This window comes from Hibiscus syriacus, unplaced genomic scaffold (assembly GCF_006381635.1).
Source record: "Hibiscus syriacus cultivar Baekdansim isolate YM2019G1 unplaced genomic scaffold, ASM638163v2 tig00111005_pilon, whole genome shotgun sequence".
NCBI classification, from domain to species: domain Eukaryota; kingdom Viridiplantae; phylum Streptophyta; class Magnoliopsida; order Malvales; family Malvaceae; genus Hibiscus; species Hibiscus syriacus.
In genome coordinates this window covers 1133850-1151910 of record NW_024062949.1, presented here as the reverse complement: position 1 = coordinate 1151910, position 18061 = coordinate 1133850, and the positions used below count along the sequence as shown (strand labels likewise).

The 18061-nt window shown below is 33.6% G+C and overlaps 1 pseudogene; it reads right to left on the bottom strand.

The window, feature by feature from the left end:
• Positions 1 to 9858: 9858 nt before the first annotated feature.
• On the bottom strand, positions 9859 to 11669 carry LOC120149432 (annotated as a pseudogene).
• Positions 11670 to 18061: the final 6392 nt, after the last annotated feature.

Here is an 18061-nt window from a genome sequence, read left to right as displayed (position 1 = left end):
CCCTGAGAAAAGAGTTAATCTGGCAAGACATGATGCAGAGCTTCAAATGGAGACTTCCCATGTAAAACAGGTGTGGGCAATCTATTGATAAGATAAACGGCGAAGCAAAAGCATAGCTCCAAAATTTCTGAGGTAAAGAAGCCTGAGCTAACATTGTCAATCCTGTTCTACAATGTGTCTATGCTTCCTCTCAGCCTTACCATTCTGCTCCGAGGTGCCAGGGCACGAGAGACGATGTTGCACCCCATTGGCAGAGAACCACTTTCGAAGTGGTTGATATTCCCCACCACCATCAGTTTGGAGAGCTTTAATTTTGTATCCAAACTGCACTTCAACCAATTTCGCAAAGTCAAGAAAGCACTGAGTCACCTCAGATTTACGCTTCAAGATACATCCAGGTATAACGACTACAAACATCAACAAAAGAAACATAATAAAGAATCCCTCAGTGGAGCACACAGGAGCTGGTCCCCAGACATCAGAGACAACAAGTTGAAAGGCTCATTATATTGAGTGAAAGATTTACAAAAGGGCAACTTATGAGACTTCCCTTGCATACAGCAGAACACATTCACTGCTTCAGTTTTATTGAAAACAAGACTACACGACTTCAAACATGCTGAACAATATCAAGAGATGGATGGCCAAGACGCTGCACAACTTCAAGGACACAGGTGATTTCGAGACATTATTCACCAAACAAGAAGACCTCTGATCCTCACAAGGCAGCAGCTATACAGCCCGTCACCCGTGAGCCTCCCGCGAAGTAGAGTTGCTTGAGTCCGAGCATCCTTCACAAGACATTCAGAGGGATGAAACTCCATGAACACACCATTATCACGAGTGAACTGAGAAACAGATAGCAACTTTTTCTTTATGTTAGGCACATGCAACATATTCTGCAAAATCAAAGGTTTCTTACTAGAACTCAAAAAACCTTGGCCTACATGCATGATTGAATTCCCTCACCATTACCCATGAGCAAGGAACTACCTCCAGTATAGGTGGTACCTGATTGAAAAACAGACAAATCATTCGTTACATGGTGAGTAGCTCCGGTGTCAGGGTACCACAAAGAATCCACAGGCACTGAGGAGCTAGAGCCCGAGGGAGTTGGGACAGTAGCAATATAGGCTGCTGAACCAGGTGTCAAGAGGAATGCGATGCACCATGAGAGAAGTGAGAAGCATCTGGAGGAAAACCAGGAGAAGTACCAGGAAAGGGAAAGTGCACAGGAGCATACGGCGAAGGAAAATAAAACGGTGTGGGAACAAAGGATGAAGGTGGAGGCATGGAGGTTACGGTGTGAGCATAAGTTTGTCCACCAGATTGCTGATGTTTAGCAGAATTCCCAGCACCAGTGGGCTTTGAGCCATTCTCTTGCATCGACTCAGACCCGGACACACCAGTGTAGTCTCTATCAAACCGATGATAACACTTCTGGACCACATGTCCAAACCGGCCACACAACTGGCATTGAGGACGATTATTATTACGCCCTCGACCTCGACCACGATATCCATTCGACTGTCCACGAGACGAATGATCCTGTGATGAACCAGTATTAACATCCTGAGTTCCACAAGAGTCAGTTTCAACAGCAGCACCTTCCCGAGATTGAAGAACAAGATTTACAGAAAAGTTTTCACTCAAGAACAAACCGGCACAGATGTCCATTCTCCGAACTCCGTTGTCCATTAATCTAAGTCGCAGCATTGGCATCATTGTCTTTTCTCCTTACGTCGCTGCAGCTTCTATTAGTCTTATTCATGCATAAGGACTCTAAGTTTAATACCAGGCATTGACTCATTGCTGAGAAGATAGCTTTTCCTGAGCAATGCGTGTGATATTCGAAAGGGTTTTAGATGAGGCAATATTTATTTTTCTTACGGTTTTTGTTTCGTTATGAAATGTAACTTCATCGAACCATGTTCGTTACTTGTTTATCATCTCCAGGTGTTTTGGTTCTATCCGTTGTATGTCTTCAGCCATATTCTGAGCAATCTCTGGTACTTCATTCTCTCTTGTGCTGGTTTCTTTCGTTATGACATATCGAACTGATTACTATAGCTATTGTTTAACTAATTTTGGTTGAACATCTTTTTCTTGGGAAGTTTATTATCCGAATTCTTGCAATGAAGACCTTTCTTTTTTATGTGATCCAGGTACAACGATATTGCTAGGCATGGTTTTTCGGCAATGGGAAGATCCGGGCCTTCTGTAACGGAATCCTCTAAAATCGATGCATTGACCTTGAACAACAAAGTGAATGCAACCGGACCTGCTGGCCTCAGACGGTACCACTGACCGTTGGCATTACTCTTATCGAACAATGTATCTCACAGAGATGGACAAATCTGATTCTTTGTTTTCCTGCAGGGTCATGATTGGTATCGGAGAGCAAGTATATTCCTTGCTTCTTTTGGGTTTCTTTTTCTTAGAGGTGAACTTCTTTCGTCGCTTTAATGAGTTCCTGTTGCATCTTTCTTTTTGTTTATAGATTCATTTATTATTGGTATGTCTTGACCGCCTTTCCGATCTTTAGAATTTAGTTTCCGCTTTCCCGAATGTTTCGATGTCTCGCAGTCTCGGTGTGCATGTCTTTCAGTTTGTTCTTAGTGCAACCGGCACGGAGGCAGAGCATGTTAGTAGTTCCACTCAGAGAAGAGGATGGAATGGTGCTGAGTTGGGGAAAGTTCATGTATTTTATGCAGTGGATTCATTGTTGTAAGCTACCGACTTCAATTAGCCTCATCTTCTTCATCATATCTCGGTCGATCCGGGACGTTTGCAGTACGCTATATTCGGCTACGTATGCATGTGTTGGACATATATTCATGATGCTTGCTCGGAGCCTATATAACGGAGACTGACTTGGTATACATTGCTTGTGTTTGTAGGATGCGGATTTTGTCCCTCTTCTCATTGGAATCTGGGGAAGACAGCAAGACACTATAAACAAGTTGCTGGACCTTTCACTTATGTTATTGTATTTTGCAATAAACTTTATATTGGAATATTTATTATTTATATTATTCGGATTTCGAAGATATGTATTAGATAAAAACACTTATAAATACACAGATTTAATACCGTTAGATTAGCGGAAATAGATTGTTAAGATTGTCTCATTTTTTTAGTAAATAACTTTACATTTCTTACTTTTATTTATTTGTTTTCACTCATCCAACGGTCTTAAATCCGTATAAAATTACGAGTTTTTAGGACCACTGAATTGAGGAAATTCATAGATTTAAATTAGCTCATTGTTTTTTCCCAGTGAATATTTTCTCATTTTTTATTGTTAATTTGTGTAAAATTAAAAAAAAATATGTAATAAATACTAACCATATATATAGGGTGATTTTCCCAATAAATCACCATTTCCCTCTTTATTTTCCTGTCAGACATCCTTCCATCTTTATTTTCGATTTAACACCCTTTGCAGAAAGGCACGACCCATGCACCTTACGCCACTTGTTGAAAGGCGCAACCCATGCACCGCGCCTTACGCCAAGTGTAAAATGTGGTGTTAGTTTCGTAATTTTCTTTAAAATTGTGCTAAATATGTAATTAATTTCTGTTAGGGTATTTTTTGTGTAAAACGTCAACTTTTTTTATGTGTGAAAAAAACTTTTTGCATTAAAATCTTTAAATATTCTTTTGCAAATTATTTTATAGTTCGATAAATTTTTATTTTTGCATGAAATTACACAATATGTATAATCTAATGTATGAAAACTTCGAGTGTAAGTAATTTAAAATATGAATAATTTTATAAAAGTTTTATAACTAGTATTTCTTTTATAAAATGATGATGATGATGATAAGAAATATTTTATAATTTAAAAATTATAAATTTCATATATTTTTGAAAAAATTATTGACTTTTAAAATTAATTGTTTAAAAATATAAAAAAATATTAAAATAAACTTTTAATTACAATTGATGGATCAAATGAATTATTATTCATTATGTTGGGATTTTCGAAAGCTCAAATCGACAACCGGAACGGTTTGCAAAGAGGGGTCGGAACGGTTTTGTGTTTAGGGAGTAAGGAGATTGCAAGATAGAGAATTGCACAACGATTTATAGTGGTTCGACTTTCTCAATCAAAGTCTACGCCCACTACCTTAGCTCCTCACCAAGGATTTTCCAACAAATTCACTAATTTGTTCTTTCTTTTGAGGATAAAGAGTAACCTTACAAACTCTCTAGTTTTTCGGGCTAAACTAGAACCTTTCCCTAGCTTTTACACGTGATTAGCTAGAGCATTTCCCCTTTACAAAAGGATAAGAAATGTAAACAAGAAAACCTCTCAAAGGTAGGTGTTTACAAGATTGAGCTCACAAGAACAAAATATTTACAAGAGAAAGATGAAATAAGAATGAAAAACTCTTCTCTTGTGTTTGATTGCTTGGATATTTGTTCTCTTGCTTCTTCAAGTGTCCTTAGCATGTATTTATAGCATGGAATGTGTTTGAAGTCGTATATAGCCGTTGGGGATGTTTTGGAGCCGTTTGGGGATGAGAAACAATTAATAAAATAGCTTGGAGAGTGGGGGGAATCGGTACCCCCTCATGGGGAATCTGTTCCCTAAGTGCAATCTGTTTTTAACCGTTAGACAGGGGGGAATCGGTACCCCCTGGGGGGAATCTGTTCCCCCTGGGGGGAATCGGTACCCTCTGGGGGGAATCTGATTTTTCTTGAAACCCTTTAAAAAGAAAATATTTTTGGCTCGATTAAGGCTCAAAATACTTTGTAAAATTGTTTTAAAATAGTTTAAGTATAAAACACAATTTTACACTTTACTAAGGATTAAAATGAACTTTGAAAGACTTAGAGTAATATTTTGATATTCGAATAATTACATCGAATATACATAGAAAATCTTTTGTAAAATCTTAGAATTCATTTAACTTAATTTGTTATATCGAAACATCAAAATATTTTCAACAATCTCCCCCTTTTTGATATAACAAAACATTTAAGTAATTTTAAGATTTTGAAATCAAGTTTGAAATTACTCCCCCTTACTTTAATACTTCTCCCCTTTAACACCACAACACTTCTCCCCCTTTTTGTTAAATCAAAAAGACTCTAATCTTTAAAGTTCAAAATAACTTTGGAGAGTAAGTAGTAAATTTGACGTTTTAAAAATCATTTGAAAAATCAAAGCTCCCCCTCAATAAATGCATTCCAAATAAAATTATGCTTTTAGGATCTTGACACTTAAACAAAATTGAATTTTAACAAAGAATAACAAACATATTAGTAGCACAAGAAATTCAATACATCCAAGACTAAAATACTTTATGCAATACCAATTGTTGAATTTAAGATCATATGCATAAAGTTTTCTAAAAATGTTATGCATTTGAAAAATTTTGATATCAATTATTAGAGATATATCATTTTTATTTAAACCACATGCATAAACATTCAAATTTAGGTCAAAATTTTAAAATTTGTAAAATCAAAGTATTTGAAAAGTTGATATCAATTGTTAGAGAGATATCATTTGCATTTAAAACCAATTTGACCAAAATTTTATTATGATGAACTAAAAATTCTTAAAAATTAATATATCTTTAAAATGTTCATCATAATCATCTTTTCAACATACATGAGATTAAAACAATGATGCATTATCATTTAAAACCAAAACTCATGCATGCTTAAAATCAAATGAGCAACCAAACAACCAAAATTAAAAGTATTAAGCTTAGAGGTTACTCATTCCTTTTTCATATGTGGCTAGAGCATCTTGAATATCATTTTCATCACAATTGCTTCCACACACCTACAGAGACATTTAAGTAGATTTTGGTATCCAAATTGCTTTGGATCCTTGAACGTTAGTTATAATGCCCCTTGTTCCTTTTGGAACCCATACTTGCCTAATTTTAAAACGTTTTCCTTTCTTCAAAGGACAAGTATGTTTCATATGACCATGATAATGGCAATGTGAGCATTTTTTCATATTTAAACATAATAGGTTGTTTTTAGAAATTAATTCTTTTTCTTTTATTAAGCTTTCAAACTTAACACCTAACTCAAAATTTTCTTTTTCTAAATCATTTATTTTGATTTTTGAAAGCTCTAAATTATTTTTCAAAATTTCATTTTGATTTTCAAAATCAACTTTTGCTTTCAAATCAAATTATCTTTATTTTGAGTTTTGAAATTAATTTCGTATATTTGGAATTCATGGTCTCAAATCCCAAATACAACCTATTATAAGCATCTTGTAACTCATCAAAAGTAAATGAATTAAATTCATTTGAGTTAGAAGATACCTCGAATTCTTCTTGAGTGGTCATGAGGCATAGGTTGACTACTTCATCTTCATCATTGGAATCATCTTCATCACTCCAAGATGCAACAAATGCCTTCTTCCCCTTTTTCTTTTGAAGAGGACATTCATACATGACATGTCCCTTTCTTTGACAATCGAAACATACCGGGGGGACTCTTCTTCTTGGTTGATTCATGTTTCACTTCCTTGGAAATCATGAATCTCCTGAGTTCCTTCAAGAGCTTGACCATCTCTTCTTTTTGTTCATCATCGTCTTCATCCACCTCATCACTTGAATCTTGATAGCTTTCATTGATGCCTACATCCTCATTCTTCTTCTTCTTCTTCTTCTTCTTGTTTTTATTCTCTTCCCTTTCTTCATCTTCGTTCACCATCATCTCATGAGTGAGAAGGGAACCAATTAGCTCATCGAGAGCGAGAGACTTTAGGTTTCTTGCTTCGATAATGGTCATCTTATTTGATTGTCACTCCTTTGGAAGAGAGTAAATCATCTTCCTCACAAGCTTCTCATTTGGGATTACTTCTTCATATCCCTTGAGACCGTTGACAATCACGGAAAATCTATCCGTCATAGCTTTGATGTCTTCATCGGGTTTCATCTTGAAGTTCTCATAGCTATGGTTGAGAAGACTTTTCTTTGATTCCCTCACTTCGTCGGTTCTTTCATGAGTGACTTGGAGCTTATCCCAAATCTCTTTGGCACTGGAACAAGATGAGACTCTTCCATATTCATTTGGGCCTAATGCACAAAATAAAATATGTATAGCCTTAGAATTAAGCTGAAATTTTTTCTGCTCTTCTCTACTCCAATCGTTGTACTTGTCGGGTGGAGAGGAGTAACCGTCCATGATTGAGTATCAAGCTCCTAGATTGTATGATTGAATGAAGAACATCATCTTATTCTTCCAATGTGCATAATTTGCTCCATTGAAGAAGGGTGGCTTGTTGACCGGTTGTGAATCCATAATAGGATATTCTTCAAGATAATAAGCACCAGAGGAAAAAGTCATTTCTTTGTCAGTTGCGTCAGGAATTGGTAGAGCTTCTTCTAGGATCGTCTCAAGATGGTTAAACCTTCTTAACGAGATAGGCTCTGATGCCAATTGTTGGGATTTTCGAAAGCTCAAATCGACAATCGGAACGGTTTGCAAAGAGGGGTCGGAACGGTTTTGTGTTTAGGGAGTAAGGAGATTGAAAGATAGAGAATTGCACAATGATTTATAGTGGTTCGACTTTATCAACCAAAGTCTACGTCCACTACCTTAGCTCCTCACCAAGGATTTTCCAACAAACTCACTAATTTGTTCTTTCTTTTGAGGATAAAGAGTAACCTTACAAACTCCCTAGTTTTTCTGGGCTAAACTAGAACCTTTCCCTAGCTTTTACAAGGGATTAGCTAGAACCTTTCCCCTTTATAAAAGGATAAGAAATGTAAACAAGAAAACCTCTCAAAGGTAGGTGTTTACAAGATTGAGCTCACAAGAACAAAATATTTACAAGAGAAAGATGAAATAAGAATGAAAAACTCCTCTTGTGTTTGATTGCTTGGATATTTTGTTCTCTTGCTTCTTCAAGTGTCCTTAGCTTGTATTTATAGTATGGAATGTGTTTGAAGTCGTATATAGCCGCTGGGGATGTTTTGGAGCCGTTTGGGGATGAGAAACAATTAATAAAACAGCTTAGAGCGTGGGGGGAATCGGTTCCCTAAGTGCAATATGTTTTTGACCGTTAGATTGGGGGAATCGGTACCCCCTGGGGGAATCTGATTTTTCTTGAAACCCTTTAAAAAAGAAATATTTTTGGCTCGATTAAGGCTCAAAATACTTTGTAAAATTGTTTTAAAATAGTTTAAGTATAAAACACAATTTTACACTTTAGTAAGGATTAAAATGAACTTTGAAAAACTTGGAGTAATATTTTGATATTCGAATAATTACATCGAATATACTTAGAAAATCTATTGTAAAATCTTAAAATTCATTTAACTTAATTTGTTATATCGAAACATCAAAATGTTTTCAACACATTAACTATTTTTTAACAACATTTAATAATGTTTATTCATTTTTAATAAAATTAGAAATTAATATTTATTTTATATTTTATAAAATTAATATTAGAAAGAATATTTTAAATATATTGGTGATATTTTTTAGTTTTACATTCTTTTTTATTGAATTTTGTTACAAGTTTAGAGAGTAACGCAAAAGAAAGGAAAATCTTTAGATTTTCATATATGTATTTATACTTTTCTTTTAGAAACATTTTACCATAATATTTAAAAATCAATAAAAATACAATAAAAATAATTAAAAGTGAATAAAATTTAATAAAAAAAGAATGTAATGCTAAAGAATCGATTATTTTAATTTTTTAACAATTAATTTTAAAAGTGAATAATTTTTTTAAAAATATATGAAATTTATAATTTTTTTAAATTATAAAATATTTCTTATTATCATAATCATCATTTTATAAAAGAAATACTAGTTATAAAACTTTTATAAAATTATTCATGTTTTAAATTATTTACCCTCAAAGTTTTCCTATGTACTAGATTATACGTATTGTGTAATTTCATGCAAAAATTAAATTTTTTCGAATTATAAAATAATTTGTAAATGAATATTTAAATATTTTAATGCATAATTTTTTTCACACACAAAAAGTAAAAAAAATGTTGACGTTTTTACATAAAAATCATACTAACAGAAATTAATTACATATTGGGCACCATTTTAAAAATATTTATAAAACTAGCACCCAGTTTTTACACGTTGCTCGACATCAACGTAAGGTGCGGCCACATGGCGCCACGTCAGCGTAAGGCACGGTGCATGAGCTGCGTCTTTCTGCAAAGGGTGTTAGATCAAAAATAAAGATAAAAGGTTGTCTGACAGGGAAATAAATATGTAAGGGTGTTCGCCTATCTATAGTGTATAGTAGCACTATTTTTAAAGGACTGTCATAATTGAATAAAATATATTATATTTTGAAAATTGAATCTAAATCGAAACGATCTAAATCTCATTTTCATTTCTAACTTAATAAAAATTAATTTAGTTTTCATACGAATATAAGTGAAATTCTCTCGTATATACTCTCTCTATCCTACTAAATATGTCTTTTTTTTAGTTTTTAAAAATTGTTCTATTCAAATTACCTTATTAGAAAAGTCAATAAAAAATAGCATTTATGTTCCTCAAATAACGGTTAGATTTTAGGTTTGTTCGATTCCGAAATCAAAATCACATTTGAATTAACTTTTAACATCAAATTTGATAGAAGAACGTGATTAATATAGTGCTGATAATTAAAGATTTTAATTAAACCATGTTAATATATATATACCAAGTTAAGAGTTTGTTTAATTAGAATCATTTAATTTAATAATGATGGGAAAGGTAGCTTGAAAGCTAAACTTTGGTGAAATTTTCCATGAAATAGATTTACTCACAAGAATGAATGATTATCTTTTAACATTAATGATGATTTATTAATGATGATTTAATAATGATGAAGATGAACAGCACAAAAACCCTTGTAATAATCAACACAAAACAAATATCCTCCTATACATGAAACAGCTGTGTTTCTCTCGTTACTGTTCCCTATTGTGTCCCCTTCGGACCACAAGCATAAATTCCAATCTCAAACTTCATAAACTAAAATCAGAAAGGACAAACAATACGAACCGAGCAGTCTGTTCTTCACAAACTACGGGTGTTCAATTTCTCGAGGGAGAAGGAAGTAAATTCAAGGTGTTCAATCATTGAGAATTATTAGGGTCTTGCTCATCTCCACTATCTGTACCTTGAGGCTGGTGCTGTTGTTGTTGATGATGATGTTCGAGTGGATTATTTTGGTCCGAGTTAATGTTCGGACCACCTCTAGAGTAGGCATAAGAGCGGCCAACATGCCTAAATTAGTGTCGGACATACCTAAACCGAGGTGATGAGGTGGTGGTTGTTGTTGGTGGTGCATTAACATTGAACCCAATTGTAAAGGACTAGCTCTATTACCTTGGAATTCAAGGTTACCCGGAAGATTAAATCTTGGTAGAAAATGTAATGGTGCTTGCATTGTGTTCCCACCTGCTGTTCCGAACGGCCACATCTGGGGCTGATCGGATGTATCAGCTCCGGATGCGGCCGAAACCATTGATGGTCCACTGGCACCGGCAGTGGTCATTGGCAACATCCAAAATGTACTTCCCGAACCACTGGTTGGTGCTGGTGCTACTGCCCACATGGCAGTAGCAGGAAGTATATTTGATGGTCGAAGTAGGCCTGAAGATTCAGCATCTTGTTGTGGTGGCAGTGGTGGTTTAAAACCCTTAATGGGAGAACCGTCTCCACTGCCGCCACCTCCGCCAGTTTCGCCTTGTTGCTGATTATCACCCTTGAACAAATCCTCTCTGAAACGTTTCCTCGTATAATTCTCGCTTAAATTCCCACCATCTCCACCGCCGCCTCCGGGCAAAGCTTCGGCTATTTGATCCGCCGTTAAAAGATGCTGCTGTTGTTGCTGCTGCTGCTGATGGTGAAAACTCAACAAAGAGCTATGAGCGAACCCTTCTTCATAACGGTGGTGATGAGAAGCCAAAGCTAAAGCGCCATGGAAGGAGTGAGGAGCAGATTTTGAAGGAGGAGCTGAACGCGTGGAACCACTGCTTCTTAAAGAAATATTAAGAGTTGAAAAATTGGCCGGTATGGTACCAGTTCCGGTAGCTGCTATTATCTCCGGTTCAGCTTGTTGTAAAAGCCACTCGATTGTTTCCCCGTCGGATTTATGACCTAATTCCCTAGTGAGTTGAAAAACCCTAGCCGCACAAGTAGCGGGAATTCTGATACGGCGGCCTCGACCATCGACTTTGGTATGCCTGTCCTTGGTGGAGCGTTTAGCCGGAGGGTTAGCTGCAGTAGTCGTGGTTTCCGTCGTACATGAAGTAGATCTGGTAGCAATAGCAAGAGAGGCGTCAACAAGCTGAGGTGGTGTGTTCGTTGCAGCCGTAAAAGACGAAGAGGAGGAAGAAGAAGTTGACGGTAGAGGCGGCGTTGTGGTGGTGGTGGTGGAACGAAGAAGAAGATGATGTAGTTGAGAAGCGGAGCCCATATGAAAAGGGTTACTAGAAGGAGGAGCTGAAGATCGGGTGCCATCAAAAGGAACCACAAAGGGAGGAGTTGCCGACTGTTTTTGATGTTGCAGGTGCTGCTGCTGGGATTCTTCCGAATTGTTCTTCTTCTTCATGTTGTTGGTTTGCTTATTGACTTGCAAATCCATTTGGTGGGGTTTTCGGAAGAGATTGTTTATTGTTTATTTTTTAATCTTTTTTTTATTATAGAAAAATGTGTTTTTCCATCATCAATCTTTGTTTCTTAGTTCTCTCTTATTTTATCTCTGCAGAGTGTTGACTGAGAGCCGTTTGTGGGTTTGTTTTGCACTTTGACTGACTGTGTTGACAACTAAAGATGTACGGTCGGTTCACAGGCAGGGGCTAAGCCTACGAGCCTGGCTGATCACCTTGATAATTGTTATTTTATAATTCAAATTTTATTTTAATTTTTTTTAATATGATCGAGTTTATGAAATTGGAGTTAAGAAATTTGATTCTAATTTAAAAATAAATATATTAATTACTAAAAATTTTAATTAATAAATTTGACTCGAACTCGAAAACTAATACACTATTTTTTTTTGGTTGAAACGGGTACAAAGGGCTATTTAGATGTCGTTCTATCAGAAATCAGAAACTTCTCGGCTTCCTTGGGAGGGTTCTGCAGCAAAACTGAATCCCCTTGGTAACTCCATAATTGCCTGGTGATAACATCTGCTACTCGATTTGCCTCTCTAGGTATGTGCTTCAGTTCAACCATCCAATTTCTCTTGAGCAAAATCTCTATGTGCCGCAGAATAGTTAATTTTATGTGTTCAGTCGACTTGTTTCTGATGATGTTTATGGCTTCTTTGCTGTCAGATTCCAAAATCAATAAAAGTTAAGTTTTTATATTAAATTAAATTAAAAATATTTTTTAAATCAAATTTTATTTATTCTTAATTAGAAATATTTATATTTTCTTTAAAAAAGTGTATTTATAAAATGAATATGAAACTCCCCATCTAACCTTGGGTTCTTTTTAGCAAAGACAGTCGGCATAGTGGACAACACTGTCTTTCAATCAGTTGTTCTTTCTTTCGGACAGAAACTGATGTGTCCTGCCCAGATCATTGTCTGAATATACCTCCTAGACTTTTTAACCCTAATCCTCCGTTTTGTAAACATAAACAAACAAAAACCTCATTTTCACCCTGTAATTTTCACCAACTTACCGACATTTTTCGCAGTAAAAGTGCAGGCAAAAAAACCCTGCAGTTTGGGGTGGGGTCTTTTCTGGACTTGGTTTCCAAATTACAGCAGCTGTTACGGGAAGGACAAAAACGAAAAGGGTAAAACAAATGTGTAATTCACTGTGATGGTAAAAAAAGGTAAAAAGCATGGCGTAGGTAAACATCAGATAATGAAGCATCTAACGCAGTCGGACAGCTCATCACACATTCTTTATATAAAATAATACATTGTATTGCTGTCAATATGGGCACCCCACCCCCTTCTTTTAATAAGCTGTCCACTTATTTTTGTTGAAATGACCAAGTTGCCATCCCTTTACATTCTAGAAAATATGCCAATTGTACACACGTGAGACAATACAGATTAGATTATTAAATGGATAATCCCAGCCAAAAATGGGAAATAAATAACTATATTTCAACCTAATGAGTTATAGGAAAATTATTTTTTTAATCTAGATTATTAGAAGTGGTATTATCTATTCTAAATACTCAATCATTTCATAATGAACGTTTAAATATCATGTAATTATTGGTGCTCGAATCTAATATCTCTAATAGTAATAATTATCCCTTTAATAACTGATGTCACTTGATTCGTAGTAAGATCAAATTATTGTACATTTCGAAAGTATAAATCTAGAGTATATTTGGGTTTAACATAACCTTCATAAGGCCTTTCCAATTAATAAATTAATCATGTTCAAAGGTTTAGCTAGGGACACTATAGAAACAGCTATACATTGTACTTTGGCATTGATTTTTTGGGGTAAACTATTCCAAGGTCATTAAATTATAGAATATACTCCAATTGTACATGTAGAAAACTATTTTTTTAACTAGCACATCAATAATTTTATCAACAGTTTACTATTAAAATCAAATTAAAAATTTACTCATTTTATTAACAATTTTTTTAATTTAGTGACTAAAATATAATCAATCCACCAATTTACTGATATTAAAGTGATTTGCTCATTTTTAATATTTAATTAATAATATTAAAAAAACATTAATGCATGTTATTGGAATTTGAAACCCTAATAGAATAAGGAGTTTGAATCTTATCGTTTACGAATGGAATAAACTGTGTTGGAAGTGTCGCACTCACCTCTATAGTATCTGATCTGGATTAGTCAGTTAATAGATCGGATACCAATGATTAATTCAAAAAAAATATAATAAAATAAGAAAGTTTTTAGCTTAATGTTTTGTCTTTGCTAAACTACAGTCTGTCCTCCCTATCATTAACCAATACTTTATTAAATTTAATTGTATCTTTTAGATAATATATCACTATATTATTAATCGATACACAGTTAATGTATTGCGTATAAAACTTTATTATAAGTTATAATCTCCCACCATTAACAAGCCAGCTGGTACCCCACGTGGCCCACCTTTCTAAACTGGAGTAAAAAATAAAGAGCCAATCCAAATTGGAACAGATAATCATCTAATTTAATTCATAATTAATTCCACTAATAACCATACAATGATACAAATCCATCTCACACCTTCGCCCTATCAAACTTAAACAACATTTAAACCTATAATAAACAAAAGTATATATTTAAAACTTTATTTAAATGAATTTAATTTAAATGAATTTTCTTCTAAAAATAGAAAATTATAAAATTACTTATACTTTTTATATAAGATATCATATTTAAATGTTATGGTTGTATTAATGTTAAAATATCCAGGTTTATATGGCAATAAAAATAAATAAAGGTTTATTTCTTACAAACAATATTTAATTTAAAATCACGGTAAACTACGCATTTAGTATATAAATCATCAGTTTTGACTTATTTTACTGCCTACACTTTTAAATTTTTCAAAACCAAAATTAAAGTTTAGTTTTTATTTCATTTTAGTACCCCCACCGTTAAAAACTTAACGCTTTTAGTACTTAAACTATTAGTTTTTGTTCATTTTAATACCTAAACTTTCAATTTTTTTCAAAATTTATTATTAAATTTTGAACGATATACTAAAATAAAATAAAAATAAAAATTCAGATAGGATTTTAAAAAGATGAAACTTTAAATACTAAAACGGATTAAAATTAATAATTTAAGTTCTGAAATCGTAATTTTTCCTTAAATCTATTGATAAAATGGATGGTGGTCTCAGGTCTCAAAGGATAAGTACCATCATAGATACTCTGCCCTGACCCACTTCATTAATTACATTGTACTATTTTGTCATTTCCAAATTTTAAATTTATTTTTTGTGTAAATTATTATGTTACCATACCTATAGGCTATAGTAGTTCCAGCTTTGACTGAAATCTTCATTTCTTTCTGTTCCATAACTTACCCTTTTTGACCCTTTAACCCCCCCCCCCCACAACACATTATTGCTTTAGAAAAATAAAACAATACCCCAAAAGATATAAAAAATTAAGTGATTTTTTTCAAAATTCCTAATTTACCTTTTTCACCCAAACCATTAATTAATTATTAGATTGTAAATAAAGAAGAAGAATAGACTTGAGAGAATGGTGGATGATTGGATCACCCCCTAAGCAGTTAAAAATGGGAAATTTACATCTATCATCCTCACCGTTGATAGAGCTGTTACCGCACTTTGAGCTACACATGTGGATGCATTTAAGATGGTGCAGTCTATGCAAAGGATCAATTTAATTGTAAAAAATTAGATAGGACCAAATTGTATAGTATTAAAATCAAAGTTAGTGGTCAAATTGTATCCAACAAAAATTCAAGGGCCAAATTGTACCAAGAAGGGCAGGGGCCAAAATGTATATTAAAGTAGGATAGTTTAACGCAATTGAAGTGATATCATAGGGATTTTAGCAAGAAGATGAGCGCACATGAAGGTCACGTGCGATTTGTCTGTCCATCACTGCAAATTTTTTGACAATGTGTTGAGAAGAAAATCTTGGTAGAGTGCATGGTAAATTATTTTCTCTAAATAAGATATTTGTTGTAGTATTTAGTGAAAGTTGTTTTGTAACATATAGTGAAATTTGTCTGATCTCATTTTTCGCAAACGTGAGATTTATTAACGTAAAAGAATTTAGACTTGAGATTTATTAACGTAAAAGAATTTGGACTTGAGAAATGCATTAAACTCGTTTTTTGCAAAACACGGGATCTAACCTCACTTTCTGCATAACCAAGGTGTTTCGATGATTTTGCTTGTGATTCACGGCGTAAACCGTTGGTGGATGGGGACGACGAATTTAAGAGGCGCGTGAGAGAAACGAACCAATAAAGAGGGGAGCAAAGGCCTGTGCCCATGTGCCGACGGTCTACGTTGGTCGGGACCACCACCACATAATTCCCTTATCCGCAAAATTCCAGGTCTTCCACCTCCAGTTTCAACGGTATTCCACTTCTTAATTTAATTTTATTATTATACCTAATTAAAACTGAAAGTTTTACAGTGAGACGTCTTAATATAAGACTAAAATAAAGTGTTATCAGTTTTATTATTATTTAAATAATAAAATCAGTAAAAAATTACCTAAAAATTTATTATTTTAATCTAAAACATCAATTTTTTTAACATTTTCAGTAAAAGTGTTCAACATTAACAAAATCAATAGTGCTTTATCAAATCCGATAAAACGACCAATAATAACATGAATTGTGAAAAAATATAATAATTTTCAACACGTACCGTGTGTTGTCTTTCAAGAAATGGATGTGACGAGGACAACCTTAACTTAAACATTGTATTAAGAAATGAATTAAAATACAACTATGATTGGGAGTTAAGATTTTAATTATGAATTATGACATTTAACCTAATTTCACAATTAATCGAATCAGTCAATTAAATCTTAATTTAATTGATACCTGTAAAACATTCTAGAATCAAATACGTTTTCAAATAAAATAATATTTGATTAAAAGATTAAGAAACATTATAATATAAACCATAACCAAACCATCTTTTAGAGTGCAACAAAAATGGGCTTTATTGTAGGATCCAGTTTACTGGTTTTTCTGGCCCTATTAGGGGTGTTCAAAATTCGGTTTTAACCGAATTAACCGACCGAACCGAATTAGTTCGGTTAATTCGGTCGGCCACCGAATTAATTCGGTCGGGGAACGGTTAATGATTTTTTTAGAATTCGGTTAACGGTTAATTCGGCTCAAAATCGATTAATTAACCGAATTAATCTTTAAATATAATTATATTAAGAGGCCCAATCCATTTAAAATCCATTTAAAACCCAAATCAATATTAATTAATTAAAATAATATCAAAATTAAATGCAAAATGTTTGAATCAAATTAATTAGATATTATTTATAATTATATATTATTTAAATTAATTGTAAATTGTTTTTTAATTAAAAAAATATTAAATTCTAAAATTCTAAAAAATTTCGGTTAATTCGAAAATTAACCGAATTAACCGAAATTTATTTGGTTCAGTTAATATTTTCGAAAAAAAGTTCAGTTCGGTTAAGGGTTAAAGAAAAAAAAGTTCGGTTAATTTGAAAATGATAGTTCGGTCGGTTCGGCCACCGAATTAACCGAATGAACACCCCTAGGCCCAATACCTCAGATGGATCAATTAATTGGCCCAGTAGGCTATGCCCAAATTTATTTTGCAATCTACGACAATTGCTACAGTAACGAACAAACACGTCACTTCAACGTGACGGGTTTGCTTGGACATGATGTAGATTAATATTTTAATATATTCAGTGAAACTTATCTCGTCGACGTAATGAGCCATTAGAAATTAATTTTTTAAAATTTAAAAGAAAAAAATTAAAAAAACTGTAAAACTGGTCACGTCGAGGTGACGAGTTTACCTTAAAATTTAAAAAAATTAGTCATTGTGCAATGGGCAGCTTTTGAAATTAAAAAAATTAACCGTTAAAACTCATCACATCGACTTGATGAGTTTTTATCAAATATAATTTAAAAAAACATTAATTAAAAACAATATTTACAAATTTAAATAAATACAAAATAATAATAAAAGAGTTATTACGAACTACAATGAATGATAAAATTTATTTATGTTTTCTTAGTTCTTGATGATGTTGAGGAGTAGTTGAATGATAATTGAGCGAGGCTCGTCGATTTCGTCGGGGTCGTCCACCTTGATTGCTTTCGTCTTTATCTTCGTTTGTTTCTTGAAGAGGAGGTGTACTGAACATCACTCCACTTTGAGATCCACCTTCGAAATCGACGATGAGCTTGTGGTATTTGACATCATCATTGTCGTCATTGACTCGAGTTGGCTACCTTGTTGATTATATATAATATAATCCCATTCACTGCATATTCGATTGAAGATGTTTAAGTGTTTTGCATTGCATCCCATTAACCTCCAACCCAATTCAATTGACTATCCGTTGAAACATGATATAGATGATAAAAACCAAAACTGGTTTA